Source organism: Sturnira hondurensis, unplaced genomic scaffold (assembly GCF_014824575.4).
Source record: "Sturnira hondurensis isolate 20B ecotype Veracruz unplaced genomic scaffold, ASM1482457v3 Scaffold0002638, whole genome shotgun sequence".
NCBI lineage: Eukaryota > Metazoa > Chordata > Mammalia > Chiroptera > Phyllostomidae > Sturnira > Sturnira hondurensis.
In genome coordinates this window covers 12,330,061-12,353,397 of record NW_028075269.1, presented here as the reverse complement: position 1 = coordinate 12,353,397, position 23,337 = coordinate 12,330,061, and the positions used below count along the sequence as shown (strand labels likewise).

The 23,337-nt window shown below is 43.5% G+C and overlaps 1 protein-coding gene and 1 non-coding gene across 2 annotated transcripts in view; both read right to left on the bottom strand.

The window, feature by feature from the left end:
* Positions 1 to 23,337, bottom strand: part of TRIM44 (tripartite motif containing 44) — a 117,003-nt gene that overhangs the window by 28,339 nt on the left and 65,327 nt on the right. The window lies entirely within an intron of this gene.
* On the bottom strand, positions 417 to 553 carry LOC118983235 (small nucleolar RNA SNORA29). The gene has a single exon (XR_005065670.1). It is a non-coding gene; the product is annotated as a small nucleolar RNA SNORA29 (small nucleolar RNA).

The following is a 23,337-nucleotide window of genomic DNA, read 5'->3' as shown; positions in this document are numbered from 1 at the left end:
GGATTCTGTGTCCATAAAACCAATAACGAAGAGACAGGAGTGTGTCAAACAAATTAAAAGGAGTAACAGCAGCATGGGGTGGCTTCACAGGCTCTGGGCAATGTCACTGAGAAGGCACATTTGCTGGATGGAGCCCCAGGGAGATGGTGGTTAGGCCAGTTTAAAGGCAGAAGAGGCAAGAAGGGCACTAGGCTGGCATTCTGGGGAACTGAGGTTTGAGTCCAGGCTCTGCCAGGTGCTAGCTTGGTGATCCGAAGCAAGTTTTTCAGTATCTCCTCACACTACACAGTGCCCACCTGTAAAGTCAGGACAGCCCACCTGTAGGACAGTATGAGGAGGAAGTGAAAGCACATACGTGAAGTGCGTGGCAGGGAGTCTGGTATATAATAAGCATACAATGAACATGAACTTTTATTTTTTTTCTATTCAGCCATTTCATACAGGAGAACACAAATAACACCCCCCTTTTCAGATCATGGCCATTTTAATCTACCTCATATACATGGGCACTAAAATCGATTATTAGGAGAAAATGTGGTAGTCAAATGGAGATTGAACATTAGCTTTTGCTTTTCTTTTTGTTATCACTAAATAAAGCTCTGTGATTTTAGGCATCGCCTAGCTCTACAAATTTCAGTTTCTTCTTTCATTAAGTAGAGCTAATAAAACCTGCTCTTCCTAATTCAGGGGCTTGTTATGAGGATCACGTGAAATGAAACGTATTTGGCATATATTATTGGTTGGCTGGCTTAGTCGTTGCCGGCTTGCTGTACTCTGGGAGGCAGAAGAACTAAATATTTGCATACAAAACCTGCCCTGCAGTTGGGGGTGCAGGGAGCCCAGTTCAAGCCCATGACACAGAAGCGTAAGTCTTCTGGTTTTGGGGGGCTGTTCACTAGCAAAGTGTTTGCTTTTCTGATTTAATAGAGATGTGCCCCTTCTTCTGACTTCTCCTTCATTCTTGAAAATGTATATGATGCTCAAAGCCACAGCCCTTTTTTAAATCATAAGACAATAATAAGCATGAAGGAAAAGCTCGGGGAGTCTCAGAGACCCACGGCGGTACTGACATTAGGCAGCGAACCTAAGCCAGCATTCAGTCAGTCACCTTCCTCCAGACACACTGTGTGAAACAAATAAACCTGTTTGCTTAAACGACTGACACCACAGTTTCCTCTTACTCAAAATTCTGATGTGATTCTGATACAACGCATGAATAGTCGGGAGAATTAAAAGCCTTAAATATAAGTATATGATCTTTTCTCTGCCAAGATTATCTTTCCCTTGGACCCATCTGGCTAATTTATACATGCCCTGTAAACTTAGATTTAGCAATTATCTCCTCCAGGAAGCTTTCCAAGACCCTACCCCCAGCTGGATTAGCATTTCCCCAACCCTTCGGATGTCTCAAAGTACTCCATAAACCTCTCTGTTAGTACATGTTATCCTGTTTTGTAATTATTCATTTACTTGTCTCTTTGCCCCACCAGTGGTTAAAATGTCTCAACAACAAGGATCCCTATTTTAGCCATTAAAAAAATTTCTAGCACTTGACATAGATCTGGCATGCAGTAGATAACTCATTATTTGTTGAAATACTTAATAAACCAACAAAGAATGATCTGAAAGAACACAAAAACAAACAATAGTCTGCATAGCCTTATTATCCATTCAGACATTTGAAATACTACAAATAGCTTTCTTTTTTCCATTTTTAATTTATTTATTTAATTGTTGTTCAAGTACAGTTTTCTGTCTCTTACTCCCATCCCATCCTACCCTCTGTGCTCCCCCCTCCCTCCCATTTCCACCCTTCTCAGTTGTTGTCCATGTATCCTTTATATATGTTGCTCTAAATCCCTCCCCTATTTCCCCTGAAATTCCCTCCCCTCTCCCCTCTGGTCACTGTCAGCCTGTTCTCTATTTCAGTGTCTTTGGTTATATTTTGCTTGCTTGTTTGTTTTGTTGTTTAGCTTCCTGTTAAAGGTGAGATCATATGGTATTTGTCCTTCAACACCTGGCTTATTTCACTCAGCATAATGCTTTCCAGTTCCATCCATGTTGTTGCAAAGGGTAGGAGCTCCTTCTTTCTTTCTGCTGCATAGAATTCCATTGTGTAAATGCACCATAGTTTTTTGATCCATTCATTTACTGATGCAGCAACATAAAATGGAGTAAAAATACCCTCTTTAACAAATGGTGTTGGGAGAACTGGATGGCTACGTGCAAAAAAATGCAACTCAAGCACCAGCTTACACCATACACAAAAATAAATTCAAGATGGATAAAATACTTAAATATAAACTGTAACACCATTAAAGTCCTAGAGGAGAACATTGGCAGGAAAATATCAGATATTTCACACAGCAACATTTTTACTGATATGTCCCCTAGAGCAAGGGACATAAAGGAAAGAATAAACAAATGGGATCTCATCAAAATAAAAAGCTTCTGCATGGCTAAAGAAAACAGTATTAAAATAAAAAGAGAACCAACTGTATGGGAAAACATATTTGCCAATGATACCTCAGACAAAGGTTTAATCTCCAAAATATACGAAGAACTTACACGATTCCAATCTAAGAAGACAAGCAACCCAATTAAAAAGTAGGTGAAGGACTTGTACAGACATTTCTCCAAGGAGGACATACAGAGGATCCAGAGACACATGAAAAGATGCTCAGTATCACTAGCTATCAGAGATGCAAATTAAAACCACAATGAGATACCACTTTACACCAGTCAGAATGGCCATCATAAACAAAACAATAAACAATAAGTGTTGGAGAGGTTGTGGAGAAAAGGGGACCCTAGTTCACTGTTGGTGGGATTGCAGACTGGTACAACCACTATGGAAAACAGTGTGGAATTTTCTAAGAAAACTAAAAATGGATCTGCCTTTTGACCCAGCAATTCCACTGCTAGGATTATATCCTATGAACCCTGAAACACCAATCCAAAAGAACTTATGCACCCCAATGTTCATAGCAGCACAATTTATAATAGCCAAGAGATGGAAGCAACCTAGGTGCCCGTCAATAAATGAATGGATCAAAAAACTACAAATAGCTTTCTAATTCCTGTTACTACTTTCAGAATTGTAGGTTGGGAAGCATAGGTCTAGGCAGTGATTTTTTAAAAAAATATTTGATGGATTATTCTATTACAGTTGTCCCAATTTTTTTTGCCCAGTACCCCCATTCCCTCCTGCAACTGCCCCTCCCCCGCCAGTTTATGTCCATGGGTCATGCATATAAATTCTTTGGCTTTTCCATTTCCTATACTGTTCTTAACCTTCCCCCGTCTATTCTGTACCTACCAATTTGTACTTGTTAATCCCTGCATCTTTTCTTTTAAATATTTTATTTATTTTTAGAGAGCGGAAGTTACAGAGAAAAAGAGGGGAGAAACATCAAGTGTGGTTGCCTCTTGAGCGCCCCTACTGGGGACCTGGCCCACAACCTGCCCTGACTGAGAATCAAACTGGCAACCCTTTGGTTCGCAGGTCAGCACTCAATCCACTGAGCCACACCAGCCAGGGCTAATCCCTGCACCTTTTCTCCCATGCTTCCCCTTACCCCTCCCGGCTGATAACCCTCCAAATGATCCCCATATCTATGATTCTGTTTCTGTTCTGCTTGTTTGTTTAGTTCGTTTTTTAGATTCAGTTGTAGTTAGTTGTGCATTTATTGCCATTCTAATGTTCATAATTTTGATCTTCTTTTTCGTACATAAGTCTCTTTAACATGTCATGTAATAATGGCTTGGTGACGATGAACACCTTTAATTTTACCTTGTCTGGGAAGCACTTTATCTGCCCTTCCATTCTAAATGACAGCTTCACTGGACAGAGTAATCTAGGTTGTAGGTCCTTGCTTTCCACAACTTTGAATACTTCTTGCTAGTCGCTTCTTTCCTGCAAAGTTTCTTTTCAGAAATCAGCCAATAGTCTTATGAGAAATCCTTTGTAGGTAACTAACTTCTTTTCTCTTGCTGCTTTTAAGATTCCCTTTTTATCTTTAACCTTTGGCATTTGAATTATGATGTGTCTTGATGTGGGCCTCATTGTGTCCAACTTTTTTGGGACTCTGTGCTTCCTGGACTTGCATGACTATTTCCTTCACCAGATTAGGGAAGTTTTCTTTTGTTATTTTTTCAAATAAGCTTTCATTTTCTGTCTCCTCCTCTTCTTCTTCTGACACCCCTATGATTCAGATGTTGGTATGACTGAAGATGTCCCTGAGACTCCTTATTCTATCATAGTTTTTTAAATTCTTTTTTTCTTCTTGCTGTTCTGATTTAATACTTTTCTTCCTTATGTTCCAAATCGATGATATAATTCTCAGCTTCATCACCCCCACTGTTGGTTCCCTGTAGATTTTTCTTTATTTAGCTTAATATGGTCTTCATTTCTGCCTAGGTGGTTTTTATGCTGTTGTAGGACCCAATGATTTCTTTGAGCATCCTTATAACCAGTGTTTTGAACTCTGCATCTGATAGGTTGCTTATCTCCATTTGATTTAATTCTTCTCCTGGTTTTTTGTTTTGTTCTTTCATTTGGAGCATATTTCTTTGTCTCCTCAACTTGGCAGCCTCCCTGTGTTTGTTTCTGTGTATTAGGTAGAGTTGCTTTGACTCCCTGTCTTAGTAGCATGGCTTATTATAGAAAAGGCACCTGTCTGGATAAGTGGGGCTTCTTTAAATACTGACTTCCATACAGCTTGATTTTCTGATGAACCTGAGTGATATCTGTTTTGTAGCCTAGTTGTTATTTTGCTGTAATTGTGCATGGAGGTGAACCATATTTACCTACGCCTCCATCTTGACTGGAAGTCCTAGACAGTGATTTTTTTTTTTTTTTGGTTTTAAAAGTTATTCCACTTGATCCTTGTTTGAATTCATGACATTCTTCTATTCCTACTCCCTAAATTATTTTATGCCATGTATTTAGCTCATACTTAACTATACAAAAATTATTTTCTTCTTTGTTTAGAATTTATCCCCTGTAATAACCAAAGACATCCTGGGAATAATCCCATTTGGCACCATAACAAATGTTCACATTATCCACTGGCCCCCTTACTACGTGTCTGAGCAATGTCTGTGTGACTGGGGCTTCTGGAAATTCCCTGCTCACTCGGCCATATCTGGGTCCTCACCATCCCTGAACGCAGTGTGGAGCTCTTAAGGCTCGGCCTGTCACACGTGGTTCTCTGCCGGGAAACAGACGTAAACTCTTTGTGTCCCCTCTCTTTCTAAAGCCAGTTTGCCTCTATGACTTGTACAGAGCACAGCCTTCCTGAAGATGACAAGCCCCACTGCCAAAACACCCAGAAAAAATAATGTCAAATAACACAGTACTGATTATCATTCAGATTGCAAATCAGAGACATGTTCCACTGTTATGAGCACTGCATTGAAAAAAAGTCAAAAAGGTAAAGTGGTTTTCCTTGCCAAGCCTCAAGCCTCAACTCATGTTCCCTTTGCCTGTAATGCTCCCATGCCCATTTCTGCTCGGCGGGCTCCTTCATTCAGTCAAGTGTCAGCTCGAAAGTGACCTCCACAAAACTTCTTTGAACACCTTATCTACAGTACCTTCTTCCCCCTAGTCTCCTTCTGTCAAATCACCCTGTTCCATTTCTTTTCTGGCACAGCTATCTGAAATTATTTTGTTCCTTTAGTGGTTTACCGGGTTTTTTCCCTTCAATCTCTTCCCATTAGAATTCAATTCCACCACAGATAGGATCTCATCACTCTTGTTTATCCTGTGTCCTCAGCAACAAGATCTCTGCCTAATGTAGGTGCTTAATGAACACCTGTTGAAAACGAGTAAGAAGAAAGTGGGTGGTGTGTATTCACTCGGCATTTTACTGGCCTTTACTTGAGTTTCCTTTTGGGAGTGGGAATGAGAATGGGGTTGATGGCCACCCTGGAAACCCAGCAGTGGTGAGGCTGGTTTGGGAGGCCAGTTATGAAAGAGCCAGAGTCCAGCCCTGTCATTTACAAGATGTTGAAGAAATGGCTCATGCTCCTTAATCTCTCTGAGCTTCAGTTTTGTCATCTGCACAGCAAATTGTTTCAGAGGATCAGTGTAACAATTAAATGAGGCAGTGATGGCAGAAAGTAAATAAATTAGTTCCCCTCTGCCTGTCCCTTAAGGCTGTAAAAAGAAGAAGCAGTCCAGAAGCCCTGGGAAAATGGCCTAATGCTTTTTCCCACTCTGGCAGTCACCTTAGCAACTGCAGAGATTCTCCACAGAGAAATCTGAACACGGTGCATCAGAGAGTCCAGCCCTCAGGCCAGTGCTGAAGTCCTGAACGCATTCTCAAGACTCAAGAGCATGAGTCTACATTAGAAGGCTTTAGAGATTTATGCCTTGCTCCCCAGTCTTATATTAACTTACTCATACATTATACTTGGGCTGATGTTTTTCCGCAGAGGTGAACTGGTAAATCCATTTTTAAGCACTTTGGGTGCTGATTCTGCCACGTCATGTGCTTCTAGTCTCATGAAAACTAGAGTATTTAAAGCCATCAAAAATCTGTGTTCTCTAGGCTGCTGGAGACCCTATTGGTGCCATCATCCTTGACAGCTATTTGACTGTCTGAACACAATTAACTCCTTACATTCAGCTCATTCTGCCTATGCATTTGCTCATTCAACAAGCATCAATCAAGTGCCAACTGCACGCATGTATAGTGCTAGTAATAAGAGTCACCATACACTGGCAGTTACTAAATGTTAAACACTGTGCCTAACCCCTTACAAGCCTCAGGTCATTCATCCTTATTTTACCCCATAGGCACTGTGATTATCCAATTATACAGACAGGAAAGGTGAAGTTGAAGAACTCACACAAATTGCCTAAGTGGGCAATAAACAGTGGGCCCGCACTCTATCCCAGGGTTTGTGCAACACCAAATTTTGTTCGGTAATCACTATACTCCAGCAAGTAGGCCCTGAACATGAACTTGGTACATATCAGGGTGTTAGATGCTTTCATGAATTAAAAAGAAATAAGCCTATACTGTGACCTCCCTCAGGGTAGGAGCTCTGTCTTACTCCTCTTTGCATTCCCAGCCCCACAAACAGACAAGTTTGCATGAATGACCTTAAAATAACAACACACAGAGAAGACCAATAAACCCGTACAGGGTACAAAAGGTGTGAGTGATTACTGCCAGGGAATGGGTTTCACTCTATAACCAAACAACATAATGAGGAGTCTGAAGTAGCTCAGGCCTCAAGACTCAAATGCTTGTCAGTGCCTGGGAGGTAATGTGAAGGAGTGAAGTCAATGAATTGGGCCAGGTGGAAAATGGGGAACCGAAAGTGCCTGCCCTGTAGGAAGGGGCCAGCTGCTCAGTGTCATGGGGAGATGTGCGTTTAGTATTGGCGGAACTTTGGAGTTTTCAAAGGATAAAAAAATCTGCTTTTTGATGTGACATCTAATTTTTAAAGGCTGGTCACTAATTCACAGATTGAAGCAATGCATGACGAGCTAAACAAAACACAAACCTTAAACCAGATTCAGCCCGTGACCTACCAGTCTGTGGTTTTAGAATTAGACCATATTTTACAACCTTTCTACCACCACGCAAACCCGTTCATGGACTTCAGAATTTGCAGCTCCTTGTCTAACAAACCACATTTTTGAATATTTAATTAGTTTTCTTGTATGAATTAAAATCAATAACTGGCAAATTAGGTCCTGGGAGGGGAGGGACAGTTAACATAACTCTGCCCTTATTGAAGCAAAGGGAAAATTCCCCTTTACAATTTTCAAAATAGTGAAAATAGCTTACAGACTTTTTTCTATCTTCCTAGACCCCCCAGTTAGATAGTAGCAGACAGAACAAGCTCTCTGCGATCTGGTGGGAGGGAGGCACAGCGGGGAAATGCAGGGTTCAGAGTCAGACAGAACTGGGTTGAATCTTAGCCCTTCAACTTACTGTCTGAGTGACCTTCTACAAATTACTTAGCTTTTATTCAACTGCAAAATGGGAATAACTTGTGATCCATGTTTTCCTCTCAGTATTGGCATCTAATTGAAAGCAATACGCTATATTTAATAATGTTATTTAACAACATTATAATGATTACAATAGTTCCAGTTCGAAAATGAATAAAACAAAAGGCCCTCTCTCCTGCACAGGAGCCAGGCTGACCTGCGCATTGATTGGGGACCACATCTGAACTACCTTCCGGTCAAGAACCCCTAATGCAGATAACAGCATGAGACTGGAGCTGAAGAACCAGGAAGTTGGTGTGTTTATGAGTCTTGCCTAAAGCCATGCCCTGTTTGAAGGGAGCGGATGTCAGAGGGTCTATTTCTCGGTACCTCGTGCTAAACGTCAAAATAAAATACCGTATCTTTGCTCTCATCTCTACATAACTGGTCAATATGGGAACTCATCTGTGTAGTACTTCACTATTCACAAAAATCTTTCACCACACTTTTATCCTGTGTTCTTCACAAATTCCCAGTAGGACCAGTAAGGGACAAGCCAGCTTTGTTTTGTGAATCCACAAATAGGCTCTAAAAAGTTGGAACTAGTTCATGGCTACCACATTAGCATGAGACGGAACTAATTCCAATGACTCCAAACTCAGGGTTTTTCTCATATACCCTGGCCTGTAAGAGGCCACACAGAACAAATGAGAAATGGGGTGCTGCTGGGAGCCATATGCTGACTGAATGATCACTATTCTACTTATCCATGAAAAGGTAGGTGTGTAAGCACTGGAACTGGTTCAGGGTGGGCACTGGACATGGGCACTTTGGGGAGCTCTGTTGTGTAACTATCAAAACTGTGTTAAGAAAAACTAAATTACCATCTTAGATGATACACCAGTGTTTGCCTTACTAGGGCAGCATCATGGGATATATAATACAATTTTGCCGATCTTTCCCCGTTTACCCTTCTGCCCTGCCCTGCCCTCACCTTGGGGAGAAGAGACCCTATAAACAAGACTCCCCCTCCACCCCACACTCCTAAATCAAGGACAGCTAATTAACAGACATACGAAATCGGCTGGGTTTTCTCTTGAGACTGTGGTGAGGCAGTACTGCATCCCACATTGGAAAACTGCCACTGAGCTAGGTTCTGAGTGGTGCCAGGGAAAGCAGAAACTCCTGCGCAGGAGGAGACAGAAGTAAACAGAGGAAGCCGCTCCACAGGATGGAGAGTGAAGCAGGGGAGAAACGAAGAAAGAACGGAGACGGAGAGAGCAGTCTCTCATCCTAACCAATTTCCACTCCTATGTTCATAAGGCACAGACATATGTCCTTTGACCGGGTCCTGTGAAATGTACCATACCCGTCCCACACCCTATGTTATCTGAACTGGTTTGGGTGGATTTCTATTCCTTACAATCAGTCTCTGACTACCACCATGAGACACAGGAGCCATAGTTACAACAGAAAACAACTGAAAGAATAGACGATGGTTAAAGAAATGCTAAATCTCTTTTCTTAGATTGTACAGAAAGAGAGGGATAGAATGAATGAATGAAACTTCAAAGTTGAAAAAGCCCCAGGTCATGGCAGCCTCAAAATATGCCAAGTTTACTTGCATTATGTCTATGCTCTTTTGAGAACCAGAAGGATAAATGTTCTCCGTTAAAGGGCAAAGCTCTCCGTTAAAAAATAAAGCAAGATGCTGACAAAGGATCTGAATGGTGACAGAGTGAGCACACCTTTCTCCTTGTGAACCATGGTTCAAAATCCCTCTGTAACTAACAGATCTTCATATTCTAATGTCCATTCTCTACTGTCCACCAATCAACTTTCTGCTGTACAGCTGTTCAGGTCACTGGTTGGAATAGGTCAACATCTTTGAAATCTCTCCTGCTTTCCTAGGAACAGTCACTTTTTACTCTGCCTCCCCTAGTGCTGGACACACTTCTCTGTGTGGGTTCTCATGCATCACAATACTTTGCTCATGAGTCTCATTTCTCAGTTAGACTACCAGGCCTTGAGAGCAAGGCCCGGGGTGCGCTCCGTATCTGCGGTGTCCTGCACGGTGTCCGCACCCAAGCTGGCAGGGCAGGCCGCCCACCAGCTTCGTCTCGTGGGCTCAGTCCTGGAAACACTAAAAATTAAATTGCTTTTCCTGTAACAAATCAACTGGGGTTATAACTATGCACACTAATGGATTTAACTATTTCAACTGAATTAACCTGTAATTTTAGTTAAAATAAAGTACCAATGTCATGTTAAAATGTAAATATCTCAGTTAAAAAGTTGTATTTCAAAATGCTGCATGGAGTGTCAGTTGAGGCTAGGGATAGGAAGATCAAAATCCTTCAAACTATCAAGTATAACTCTCATCTGTGTTGAGCTCACATTACACCATGAATCTAATACTGAAAAGTCTAAGTAATCATTTAATGGAAATGGCCATCTGAAAAAAGTACAAACCTAGCATTTTACCTGAAATGCTTGGAATGCCAGGATATGGAGCTGGACCGAGTTTCCTGGAAACAGAGTCTGTGGGCCAAGCAGACACTGGCTGAGGGCAAGAGGCTCTGAAAGCCGCTCCGTGTGATGGGTGGCAGGAAGGCAGTCTCCTCTTCAACAGTGACTGCCCTTCCCTACTGGCAAAGCTGAGGAGGGGGAAAGAAAGCCTCAGCTTTAATACCAACAGTTGTGACGTGATAGTGAAAGGGCCCTGCTGAAGGTCCTGGTGTCACTTACTCACTGTTTCTCTAATTTCAAACAAGGAGGGCAGTGACTTTAGGAGATAAACTTCGATCAAGGTACTACTCTTGGTGATGGAGACCCACTGAATAAAGTACAGTGCTGACTGGGCAGACTGGTGTCTGAGGCTACATGGCAGGTGCCTCCTGCTCCCTCCCCTGTGAATTGAAGGTATTTGCATCCCAAGGAAGGAATGACTGAATTTACTCACTCACTGATGGAGAAGTTGGAACAAAGACTTCCCAGGTTCTATCAGGGGCAACTCCTTCCTAATTAGCCTATTGAATTGGAGAGAAAAAGAGTTAGGACGGCCCATCCTGCCTAAACCATGTGATTCAAGAAAGCGAAAGGGAAGAGAGAAAGATATGGCCATGTGGTCTTTTCAGAGCAGTGGTTATCAACATGTCAACCCTGCACAATGGAGAAGAGAGGTCAAATGATGGGCCGGACTCACACTGATCAGACAAGTTACTCGTCTTCCCAAGGGAAAGAATGAGTAAAGGATGCAAGAGAGGCAGAGCATACCCTTGAGAAGGAGAAAGAGTTAGCAGAAGTCTCTAATCCTATGAGTATGTGAGGGTGGAGGAGAATACGGCTTCTCCCAAGAGTCCCAGGCTGACACTGTGATGCTATCCTAACAGGGAATATGCTAGAAGAAAGACAAAGGTGCCAGGATGTTAAAAAATCCCTGAGAAACATTATACACTAGGTGACATTAGTCCCCTGACCTCAAGGCCCTGTGTGTTCCCTAGGATCTCACTTTGGAGCTGAAAAATAAATTGTCTCCTTTTTGGATTCACAACAAAGCCAAGGAGAAAGCAGGGCTATGAGCAAAGGCAAAAAGGAAAGACACATAACTCAATGGCTGAGACAAATGCAAACCAGAGTCATTGTAACATCTTTCTTGCCAAACCAACCTTCCCTCCCAGCAGCACTCTGCTCCCCACGCCGCCCACCCTCCCCGCCCCCGCCTGCCCCCCCCCAGTAGTCTGTGGTCTCCTAAGACAAAGAGCTTGGAGTCTTAGAAACATAGAGGGACATAGCTGAAAGGAATCTCAGGGGCCACATCAAAGTCAGGCCTCTTTTGTGTAAATGTTCCGACTGGAGCCCAGAGGGTTCAATGACTTGCCTGAGTTTGTATAACCAAGTAGCACCGCAGCTAGGCTATGAAGCCGGTGCTCTTGGATTAGCTCCATCTCTCTCCTTTATTCCTCAAGTGCAGCCACTTGCTAAGTCCTCTCCTTTCCCTCTACCCACGCTTCCCCCACCTCTTCTTTTCTCCCCACTGCTGCTGTTCTTATCCAAGTCCAGAGCTAAAGACCCTCCATCTGGATCACCGCAACCATGTTCTAATCTCGTGGGCCTTCAGGACTCTCCTCTCCGTCTGAAACCACCAGGGACCCCCTGCTGTGCTGGGGCAGGCTGCATGGTTTTGTCATTGCTCATTTCCCTTTGCCAGCGTGTTCCATGTGTCCCACGCAGGGGCTGCTCTTTAGCCTTGGTTTTAGAATGAAGGAGAAGAGGGCAGACCTAAAGCTGAGCCACAGTGGAACTTCAGCATGTGAGACAAATAATTGCTTGTTGCTATGGTTTGCCACTGAGATTTTGGGAGCATCTGCATATCCCATGCACTTACATGCCTTGCATAAAGGCGGCGCTCAATAGATAGTGTTTTATTTTCTACTGAATGAGTAATGATCATCTCATCAATCCTCACAGTAACCTCATTTTAGACACTATTGTCTCCATTTTGCCAGTGAGAAGATCAAGGCCTAGGGACTTAAATTGCAGGGCTGAGGCTAGACAGTGAGTAGGTGACGATGTACTGGAGTTCGGAGCCGGAACCCCTGACTACAAAGCCCATAGTCCTTAACCAGTGCATGGCACTGATTCTGAGAACTCTTAAAACTGCTCGAGTCCAGAACACACATTTGGTTTTTACTTATGTGTGATTTTATGTTATTGTTGTCTGACAATTTCATACATTATAATCTTGACCAACCTCTGCTATTTCCCCTTGGTTGTAAGCAACTTTTGGGATTGATGGAGATAATAACCTTTGATGGAAAAGATCCTGGCTTTCCTCCCAGATGTTAGTCCCATCATTCCAAGGCAGGGAGGAAGAGAAACACTTTCCAGGAGATTGTTTTAAAAGAAGAAAGAGGAAACTGTCAGGCCACAGTTGGAAAAGGAGTCATCAGCACAAAATGTCTGTCTATTTGGGTGAATATCTCGGAACGACACATCGAAGTTCACACTCTGTTTTTCAGACAGCAGCCTGCACCACCTCCGCCAGGACCACGACTCCTTTCAGAGATGCGTCACACACAAAGCACGCGAGTCCGAAGCTGGAAAGGTGGCACTGTCGTGGACGTACCTGTGCGGCCAACCCTTGCCAAGGACAGGAAAGCGAGCACCGCCCAGACCTCTCCAGGGCCTCGTCTGCCACAGCCCTGAGAGCCAGCGTACCCCCCTCAGAGCTCTCCCCGCTGCATCCCTACCCCTAGGGAAAGGCCCACACCAAGCAGACAGGGCACAGGCACAGCTTTCAATGAAAACAGCAAAGAAACCAGCTTTGACTGGTTAGCTAAAAACCCTGCTTGGGAGCAGATGTGCATGGGAAAACTTTTGTTTATTTTTGTCCTCAAAATATGTTAAATTTTATCTGTTTATCCAGTTACTTATTTTAGTGCAAGCCTACAGTGGAGACTTGAAGAAGGCGGTGAAGAGAGACAGCTGAGAACATGGACTCTGCAGCCAGATGGCTTTGATTCAGATCCTGATTTTTCACCATTTGCTAGCTGTGTGACCTTGGGCCAATCATTTAATCTTTCCATTTTTAAATTTTCCTCATTCGGAAAATGGGGGTGAACAACCTCTATCCCTGTGGGGTTACTGTAAGGATTAAATGGAATCATGACCCATAACCCTTTCAGAACAGTGCCTGGCACACAGTCAGCCCTCAGTCAGCATTAGCTATTATGGCTATGCTCGTTATTATCTAAGGAATGGCCAGGGGGTGATGTGTCCCAGGCTGTTGTTTTCCAAGTTTGGAACGTGGCCAAGTATTGCTCAGTATAACAGACCTACTGGGTGTGACCGAGATAAAAGAATATCAAGTACAGACGCTGCATTGAAAAGCTCATGGGCCCTTGGTATAGAAGAAAGTGGTAAGTCCAAAACTGAACCGTCAAAACTAGAGGATCAAAGAAGGCTCCGTGGAAGAAGAGGGAGCGAAGCTGGACCTTGAAGGAAAGGTAGGAGTTGTACAGATCAAAAAGCAGACAGACAGCTGAGTCTCCACCACAGCAGAGCACTCGAGGGACAGTGACAGAGGCTGCTGCCAAAGAGGCAGCAGGGACACTGGCCATCAGGGATGGTGTTTCCACAGGTTTGGGAGGAGGCGAAGACAGTTCCCTGAGCATTCTTACGGAAATGGCTCCTTAACTTTTGTGCAAATGACAGATTACCACTGACGCCAAGCCTCCTGTCCCAGGCCAATATCCATCAGATAAAGTGCTTAGCACTTAGTAGGTACTTACTAAGTATCAGTGGGTTGATCCTATTGTAACTTTCCTAATTACTATGACAGGAAATCCGTTCTTTTCTTCCCACTTTCATCATCACGATGTAAAACCAACATTTGTAATTTGACTCAGTTCCGAAAGGACTGAAGGACCTAAAGTGGAGGTGGGGAGGCATGGTTCTCCCAGCCCCACACTCGTTGCACAGCTTCCTCGACTGGAACGCCTCTCGGGACTACAGTCTGTCTCAGGCAGTGGGTTGCCTCCAGAAGCAGGTAACAGCTCCTCCCCTCTGTCCCTCCCGCCACTCCACCTGGAAGGTTAGGCGCTTACAACAGTCCAGTCCTCCTTTTCACGAAGAGACCAGTTCCCTGTCCGTGTTTTGTGTCAACAACTAGATTTTACTTACCTGGAAAGGAAGTTCACTGCTGTAGGATCCATGCTACAAGTGAAAACCCAACTCACAGCAACTAGAACACTTCCCGATTCACCTGTCAGTTTCTATCGAGAAAGGAACGGTTTCAAATGACGAGAGCCTACAATGGCCAGAGAGTAAAAAGACGGCTCCTCAGTTGAGGGGGGAGTTTGAAACTATGGAGACCACCACGAAGGCAGAAGATTGCAAAGACTATGAATCTCTGAAAGGAGTCATACAGCGTTTGGGGACACCTGGGGACGCACAGCGTTTAAGACAGAAGGGCCAGTTCCTCTTGCTCAATGTGGCGACTGCACAGGGTGAGCCTTTCTCATTCCAAAGAGCATTCAGGCCAGCTCTGGGTTTGTATATGACAGTGCTACTCACTGATTTAAACATCATTTGGCACGTCCTGAGAAACAAGACTGAGAATAATCAAGAAAGACTTTCCTACCATCAGGGGAGCCCTGCCTAAGTGAACTGCCCCCAGATACTTCACTATTAGTTGGTTCTTGGCAAAAATTATGGTGCATAAGCATTACTCCACATACTCATTTGAGAATCATACAGCTTGGGCAAGCTGTCCTTTAGGGTAGGTTTTGAGGATGATCAGAGGGCCTGGGCTTAGATTCTCACGTTGCCAAAGCAGAGTCTGCCAAGCTTTAAAGGCACGGAGCTGCAGAGAAGCACTGAAGAAACAGATCTGGGTAAACTGCAGCCTCCACCCCGCCCCAGGGCTGCCCTTGGGAAGACCCAGCTCTGAAAGACAGACCGGCTTTTTCCTGCATGTCTGTGACACCTTACTATCTTCAAAGGACTCATAAACATTTGCTTCTTTAGTCCTCACCTGTCTCCCCAAATTCTATCACCTTGTTACCCCCGTTTGGAGGCATTTCGTGGATTACAAAAGCAGACTCCCAAATAAGGGCTGAAGGTAAAGGAACTCTACCAGCTGACAGACTGAAGATGGGATCCAGTAAATGTAAGGTTTTCCAATTCCAAACCAGGGTTCTCTCCGCAGCTTAGGAAATCAAGCTTGCCTAGCTATTTATTTCCTGAAAAGATTGTTGCCTATAATGTTCCAGCCATTAAACACACAGTGGTGTAAAGGACAAAGCATTTGCCCTCATGAGGAACACTTACTTTCTAGTGGGGGAGAAGGACAATAAGTTAAATACATTAACATCTTTACGTAGTGACAAGTGTATGCAGATAACCAAGGCAGGGTAAGAAACGAAGGTCTCAAGAGGCTAGATTTCGCGGAGGTCTGGGTAAAGTGACAGAGAGCCACGTGAAGACCGGGGGTGAGCATTCAGGCAGAAGGGAACAGAAGGGGAAGTCCCCGCAGCTGAATGAGTGCCAGTCCTGGGTGAAGAAGAGTAAGAGTGCAACGTGGCTGAAGGGAGTGGCCGGTGTGAGGATGGAGAGGCAGGTAGGAGCTGCCTCATGCATGACTTCACAGGCCCCCTTCTGCCCAGATTACGCTGAAGCCAACTCCAGACATGACATACCCTCCTTCTGGAGCATTCCAAACGGAAGACTGAAATGATCTCCTTTATGTCATAAAAGAGCACTCTAGTCCATGCCAACAATGAAATGGGGACGGGCGGCGGGGTCAGTGTCAGTGAGAATGGCAGCTGGGGGAAAGCGGTAGGATTCTTGGAGAACGCACGTGGCTTGACCAGGATGGGCTGGTGGTACCCTGAGTTCTAGGGTGTGACATGCACCTGAGGGTGATCTGACAGGATGTGCCCATCAGTGGGATACAGGATGTGAAGAAGAGAGATGATGAGTATGGCTCCCAGGTTGCTGGCCTGAGCACGAAGATGCCATTTACTGAGAAGGGGAAGTCATGGACAAGCATGATGGAGACGGCAGAGAAAACAAGAGTTATGTTTTGAACAAAAGCAGCTAGGAGAGCAAAGGCAGTGGACAGAGAATAAGAAGGATGCACTTTAAGTCCTGACTCTCACAGCTTCTAGTTCCAGCTGGGCAACCTTGAATAAGTCACTTCCTCTCCTTCGATGTGCTCATCAATGTAATACGGGAATAGCAATACCACCTCTCAGGTTTGTCAAAATAAAGAAATGAGATGTCTGTGTGCACCCTGTAAGTTGTTAACAGTGCTCAATCAAGGTCGGTTTTCTTGTTTCCTTTGTTATTTCTGGTAAATGTTTGTTTAAATGACCTACATGTGAACCTCGGGCTGCGAATACAATCACAGTCTAACGAATACCACTGTAAGAAGACTTGTGACTTTCCATCATCCAAATCCTACTTTCCTTGGTTAGTGCTTTATACTTTTGAGGGGCACAGGGCATCATTTACACTTCGTATTTGCATGTCTTACACACAATCGTTCGTGTATGTTATACCACTTGACCTTGGCAGAGACAGAGGGGTGCTACTGCCCCTAAATGACTGATGAGAAAACGGAGGGACAGAGAGGTCCCACTGAAGGCCTGACATCACAGAGCTTCTCAAAGCCTTTAGCATTCCTTCGTACCTGTAGAACTGTAAGAGGTGGGAAAATAAGCAGCATTTGCCAAACTTATTCGACCATCGAATCCTACTTAGAAAAGTAAATCAACAATTCAAATAATTAGTGTTTAGTCTAATATACTTGGGAAGCCGTGCACTGGGGGATTTCCATTCGTAACTGCACATCCTTTTAGTAGGCTGTGGAATCTGCAAGCTGGCAGAGAGCTGAGCTGACACGAACAGATGTAAACCCCTGAAAATCAGAGGACAGAATGATTGCTATACAGTAAGCAGCATGGAAAAAAAGGACTGTGTTTGGTTTTGGTTTCTACTATAGTCCCGACATTTGGCACTGCCTGGCACACAGTAGACACTTGGTAAAATCTATTAAGTAATAAAGGTATGAAGCCTGCAGAAATGACAGGTTACATTGATTCCAGAATGAGTGGACACACTGTTGTTCTGTCTTCAGTGACTTCAATTTCTATACCTGGACTTCTAGACAGTGCTTAATTTATTTTCTTAGAACAGAAGAAGAAAATTATTCCCACAGCCTTTTGTATCCTGACCCTGCAGAGAAAGGTTACATTGCTCTTTGCTGATGAATAGCACATTAATGAGACCTCCGTGAAATAGCCCCACCTCTATTACACGGGCAAAATTACACTTTCCAGCACAATCACAGTATCTGCTGAGCTTCCAAATTTTGATATTAATTGTTTCACTTGCAAAGGCAGTATCAACATATTAGTTTGTCAAATCTCTGGAAAATTGTGGGGAAGCTCATAGTTTTAAGCAGTGATTATCAACCTATACTTCTCTTTTATTCTATCTTCTGTTTATTTTCTTACCAGCCAGAAGGACTGGGCAAGTTTTATTTCTCATAAGAGGTCTGAAGAGAGGAACTAATGGTTTTCTTTAAAATGTGTTTTTGAGTTACATACACTTACACTCCTCAATCCCACGTGAGACTCGAGAATGTAAGCTCTTTGAGGGCCTGGGCCTTGAGCATTTTGTTGAAAACTGTACTCCCAGCACCAAAGACGATGCCTGGAGCAAAGTACCACTGAATAAATGCTGTGTCTCCTCCTACTGAAATTCACTGTTTTAAAGTAAAATCTCTTTCCCTCTCCCCCACTAGCTGTTTCTCTCTGTCCCTCTCCCTCTCCCTCTCTCTCACACACACACACAGAAATTCTGAAAAATACATACACCATGGAGGTTTGGTTAGAATATATCATTGCAGGAATTTTAGACAATCTCTCTGTGCTTTGTAACGTCACCAAGCCAGCATTCTGTCTAAGCTTTAACTTTCCCTGTGCCACAGACTTGCCTGACCAGGGCTTGAGACACAGGGCTGATCTGTCAGCCATGAGTCTGATGGACCACAAAAGCATGGCAGGATATTCTCCAATATTGTCCATTCAGTAATTTTTATTTTGTGGTTCACCTTATTCTACTAGAAAATATATTACTCTCTTTTTTATTGTAAACTGTTTATATCTACTTAAGTCTGATTTTGTTCTAGATTGGAACCATGACCTCCCTGTTGAGTAGTATAGGTTTTTTTTTTTTACAAATACAAGTCAATAGCTCTTTAACCTTGCACAAGGTACTGAACATACGAGGCAGAGTCTGATATAAGAACAACATAAGCCTCGTATGATATAAGAACAACAGAAGCACCTTCCCCCTGGGCTGTTGCAAGGATTAAATGAGATAGATAATCCATGAGAACTTGCTTTCATTATTACAATCTCTGAGGGGCTGACAGACGAATAGGCATGATGACCAAGTACCCAAACAAATTCACCACCTCCACAGGTCGTCTTCTTATTTTCTTTCTGAGAAGCCACTCTCTCCCACTCCATTCACAGAAGTAGAAATTCACAACAGGTGTGCTTTGTGGGTCTGTCTGATCCCCAAGCATGACTTTTCTCCTGCAGAGTTGAGACAGCATTTCTGGATTGCTCCTGGCTGGGTGGCGTTATTTAGGGCCGTCATTCATCTGGCCCCTGCATTTCTTTTCACAGCCTATGTTTCATTCCTTTCCTCATTTGGTCCTAAAAAGGCCTTAGCTGGCTGGGGACTCGACCCTTCCTTTAGTTTGTCAAAAATTCCTAGCCAGGGGCAGTGAGCACTGAATTCCAGGGGCATGCTGGGCTGCAGCATCGTGCCTGGCCTTTTCATCTGTGCGGCCTGCCCGAAATTGCTAAGGTTTCCCTCCTGAAACAATCATCCCCCCATTTCTCTCCCCACCCCCTCCCAACCCCCCAGTTAATTATCAGTTCTGGAATTAAACTGCTTGCCTCTCCTGCCGTTGCCATGACAACAGTTGGCCTACACCTGCCACTGGGTGAACAGTATCTCTTTCAGAAGAGGCGATGGCAATTGCAGGCTCCATAAAAGCCAGGGAGTAAACTAATGTTTACCTGTGCAGGGAGAGAAGCTCTTGTTCCTTCCGCCTCAGGCATTTTCCTGGCAAGCTCCACCTCCTCTACATTCCCAGATAAACTGCTTGTTGCCATTCAACAAAGAAAACGAAAATTTTTTTCTGATAAACATGCCAACCCCCTGCTGGCTTGTCACAATTCCATCCATTAACTTTACTTATCCCAGCCAAGAGGTTAGAAGATAGGAGTCTTTCATCTCCTAAGAAAAGCCGTGTAGTAAAGTATAGCATAGTACAGTGCAGTGTAATACAGTGTAGTGCAGTATACTATACTGTAGTATAGAGTAGTACAGTGCAGTATAGTACACTGTAATGCAGTGTCGTACAGTGTAGTATAGTGTAGTGCACTGTAGTATAGAGTAGACAGTACAGTGCAGTGCAGTATATTACACTGTAGTATATTACACTGTAGTATACAGTAGTATAGTGTAGTGTAGTGTACTACAGTGTAGTGCAGTGTAGTGCAGTACAGCACGGTGTAGTATATTATACTGTAGTATACAGTAGTACAGTGTAGTGTAGTGTACTACAGTGCAGTGCAGCATAGTGTAGGACAGTATAGTACAGGTAGTGCCGTAGTTGAAAGCACGGAATTTTATACCTGACTTACCTGGACTCTACTGCTGGTGGAGTCACTCTGTAACTCTGTGACCATGGCTTAATCACTCAAACTCTTATAATACTAATTTCATCTGTAAAAACTGGATTATTCAAATAACTACACCCCAGAGGGCTGTTTTGGAGCTTTGAAATAATATATGTAGGTTAGCTCCTGTTTAATGTCCAACAAATAAGCAGGCATCACTATTACCACTGTTCAGCTGCTGGTCCTGGACCAACCCTGAAAGTCAGGGCAAAGCTGGCAGCCTGGTCAGCCTCAGCGGGCCCTTGCCTGAGTGGCTGTGGCTGTGGCTGTGGCTGTGGCTGTGGCTGTGGCTGTGGCTGTAGAGGAGGGATAACACAACACACTGCCCCTGTGGCACCTAGACTGAGATGCACCCAGCAGTCAGGGGCCACTGGGAAACACTCCTCTCCCCACCCTCGCTGCCATTCTGTCAGCTCTTCCTTCTCTGCACTGTTTTTCTCACACTCAATCTCACTTTCCTTTAAATAGAATTGATGGAAGCAGAGGGGAAGGAGACATGTACTCACCAAGGAAACAAAATGCTTTTCTGTTTTACAACCACACTGCGACCTACGGGAAACAATTGGTGGTAGCACTGAGGAGTAGGGGGACTGAGGCATTTATAAAAGACACCGATTTTCTTCCCTGAAACCCCAGCCTGTGGATAAGAAAGTATTTCTTTGACGAACCTGTAACCACTCACACTTAGGTTCCTGTTTCCAAAAAGGCACAAGCACATGAATATATCGGTCTTCGGTAAACACCTCCTCATTTAGGGTAGGTGAGTGGTTTTATCTTAGCTTTTGGACAACCTTAGAGTACTGAAGCGACCTCCCTGCATTCATTGGCTCTAAACTTCATACCAAACTGAAAAGAAAAAAAGAAAAAAGATACAAGAGAAAACCTGCCAAAACAACAACACCCAGCATCGGCTCCCAGCATCTGATACAGATGCCTGATGTGAGTTTCCGGGTAAAGAGATGAGTGTAGTCCTTGGAAGCTATTGGGAAAATGACATCATGGATCTCCTGAATGCCTCTCACTGGGAAGAAATGAAAAGATGCTAGAGACCAGCAGGTTCCTCCTAAAATAGAAAAAGTCACCCCTGGCAATGTTGCTGTGGTTACCACAGGTGAGGGAGGCATAACCAATGACATCATATTTATTTATTCTTAAAACATAGGCCAGAGTTTTGTGACTTCCTACAATCTATTATGCTTAGTACCAGTTCAAAATAGTGCTGAAGGTCGTGACTGGGCAGCTCAGTTGGTTAGACTTTTGTCTTGATAAACCAAGGTTGTGGGTTAGATTCCCAGTCAGGGAATGTGCAAGAATCAACCAATGAATGCATTAAATAAATTGAACTATGTCTCTCTTTCTCTAAAAAAATCAATAAATAACATTTTTTAAAAGTTAAAAAAAATAACACAGCTCTGAAGACAAAGAAGGAAGAAAAGAACTAGGCTCCGGTCAGATTCTTCAGCACTTGATTTAATTCAGGGACATATTTGACATCATTTTCATTCTTTGACTAGCTTTTAAAACTTCTATAGCCTTAAATCCACTTGGAAACTGTTGATGCTTTAGTACTCCTTTTCTCCATTAATCCACAAGGAACTAGATAACTACTTAGGCAGGAGCTGTCAAAATAGGGGTAGAAATAAGACACAAATCAAACAAACAGTTCCCTTTTATGACTACTTTATCTCAGTTGCTTGTTTTTTTAATCTAAAAGAAGAAACCAAAAGGAGAATACTTTCAATGCTTCATATCATCTTTGTCCTTAAGATATAATAGGCTGTACTATTCTGATGGAGAAACTGAGGCATAAAAGAAAACAATTTACCCATAACCAATCATGAGATGTGACTCAGGAAGAAGCCCGTAAGATTCGGAAATCTGTGCATTTCTTCCATGGACAGGACAACGCTGTAGTCAAGAGGTAAAGTCTAACAGGAAATGATGCAAACATTTAGGTACTTCAACATGGCAAGAAGACCCTCACCAGGTGAACTCCCCCACCTCCTCACCTCATCTCCTGCCACGGTCCTCTCACGCAGTTACTCACTACTCCCCACACAGAACACGCATTTCCACTCCTCTGAGCCTTCAGACATGGTCTCTGTGGTCGAATGGGTTCCTATCCTTTCTATCTGGACGAGCCACCCCACCCTTCCTTCAAAGTCCAGCACAAATGCTACCTTTTCCGATTCTCTGTTCTGAGAGAGTTGTAGCCTTCTCTACAGCCAATGTGTTTACTACAGAGAATCACTACAGTGCAGGGGTCAGGAGCCTGCCTTCTCCAGTCACACTGCTCGAGGGTGAAGGCCAATGCCAGCACTCTTTGGTGTATGACCTCGTGTACGGTAGCCTCTCTGTGCCTGTTTTCTCATCGCAGGTGAGAAATGAAGATAATCATCAACCACTTATTAGGACTGTTGTGAGAAATAAATTAAATGGTATATGTAAATGTTTAAAATACTTTTGGCACATGGTTGGCATTCAGTAAATGCTTCTTTATAATAGTTTATAATTATACTATATAACAATTATTATTATATTGCACTGAAAAGTGAAATTAAAGCTGTTTAATTAGTTCTCTCTTTCAAAGTAGACTTTGAGATCTTTAAACTCAGAACAAAGTCTTTATCATCTTTACATCCCTGAGGCCTAGTGTGGGGCCTGACAGCACAGGAGACAGTCAAAAATGTTTGTGAGCAAACAAATGAAAGAATTACTCTGCAATCATTCCTGCTTAAGAAATTAGAGCACAGAGCTCCTAGAAGTGAATGTTATCCTGATAAACTCTGAGGCCAGAGACACAAACAAGGTCAGCCTGTCAAACATCACAGCTACGGCCCTGGACAGCAAACAAAGGTTGGTTAGGGTAAAACCACAGCATGCAGGTGACATTCAGGCCTGTTCCTACCGGGGCTTTTCTCTTAGCTTTATGAAGCCAGAAAAGGCAGGCGGATGTGTGTTGTAACACAGGCTGCTCCCAGCCCGCAGTTCCAGTGTGAGGCAAATAGAATACGCTAAAGGCACCTTGGCAGAATTTTCCAGCTGTGAATGGATTCTCTGGTGATAGTCATTCACCTAAAATAAACTAAAGTTGTGATTCTCACAGGTAAATATCTG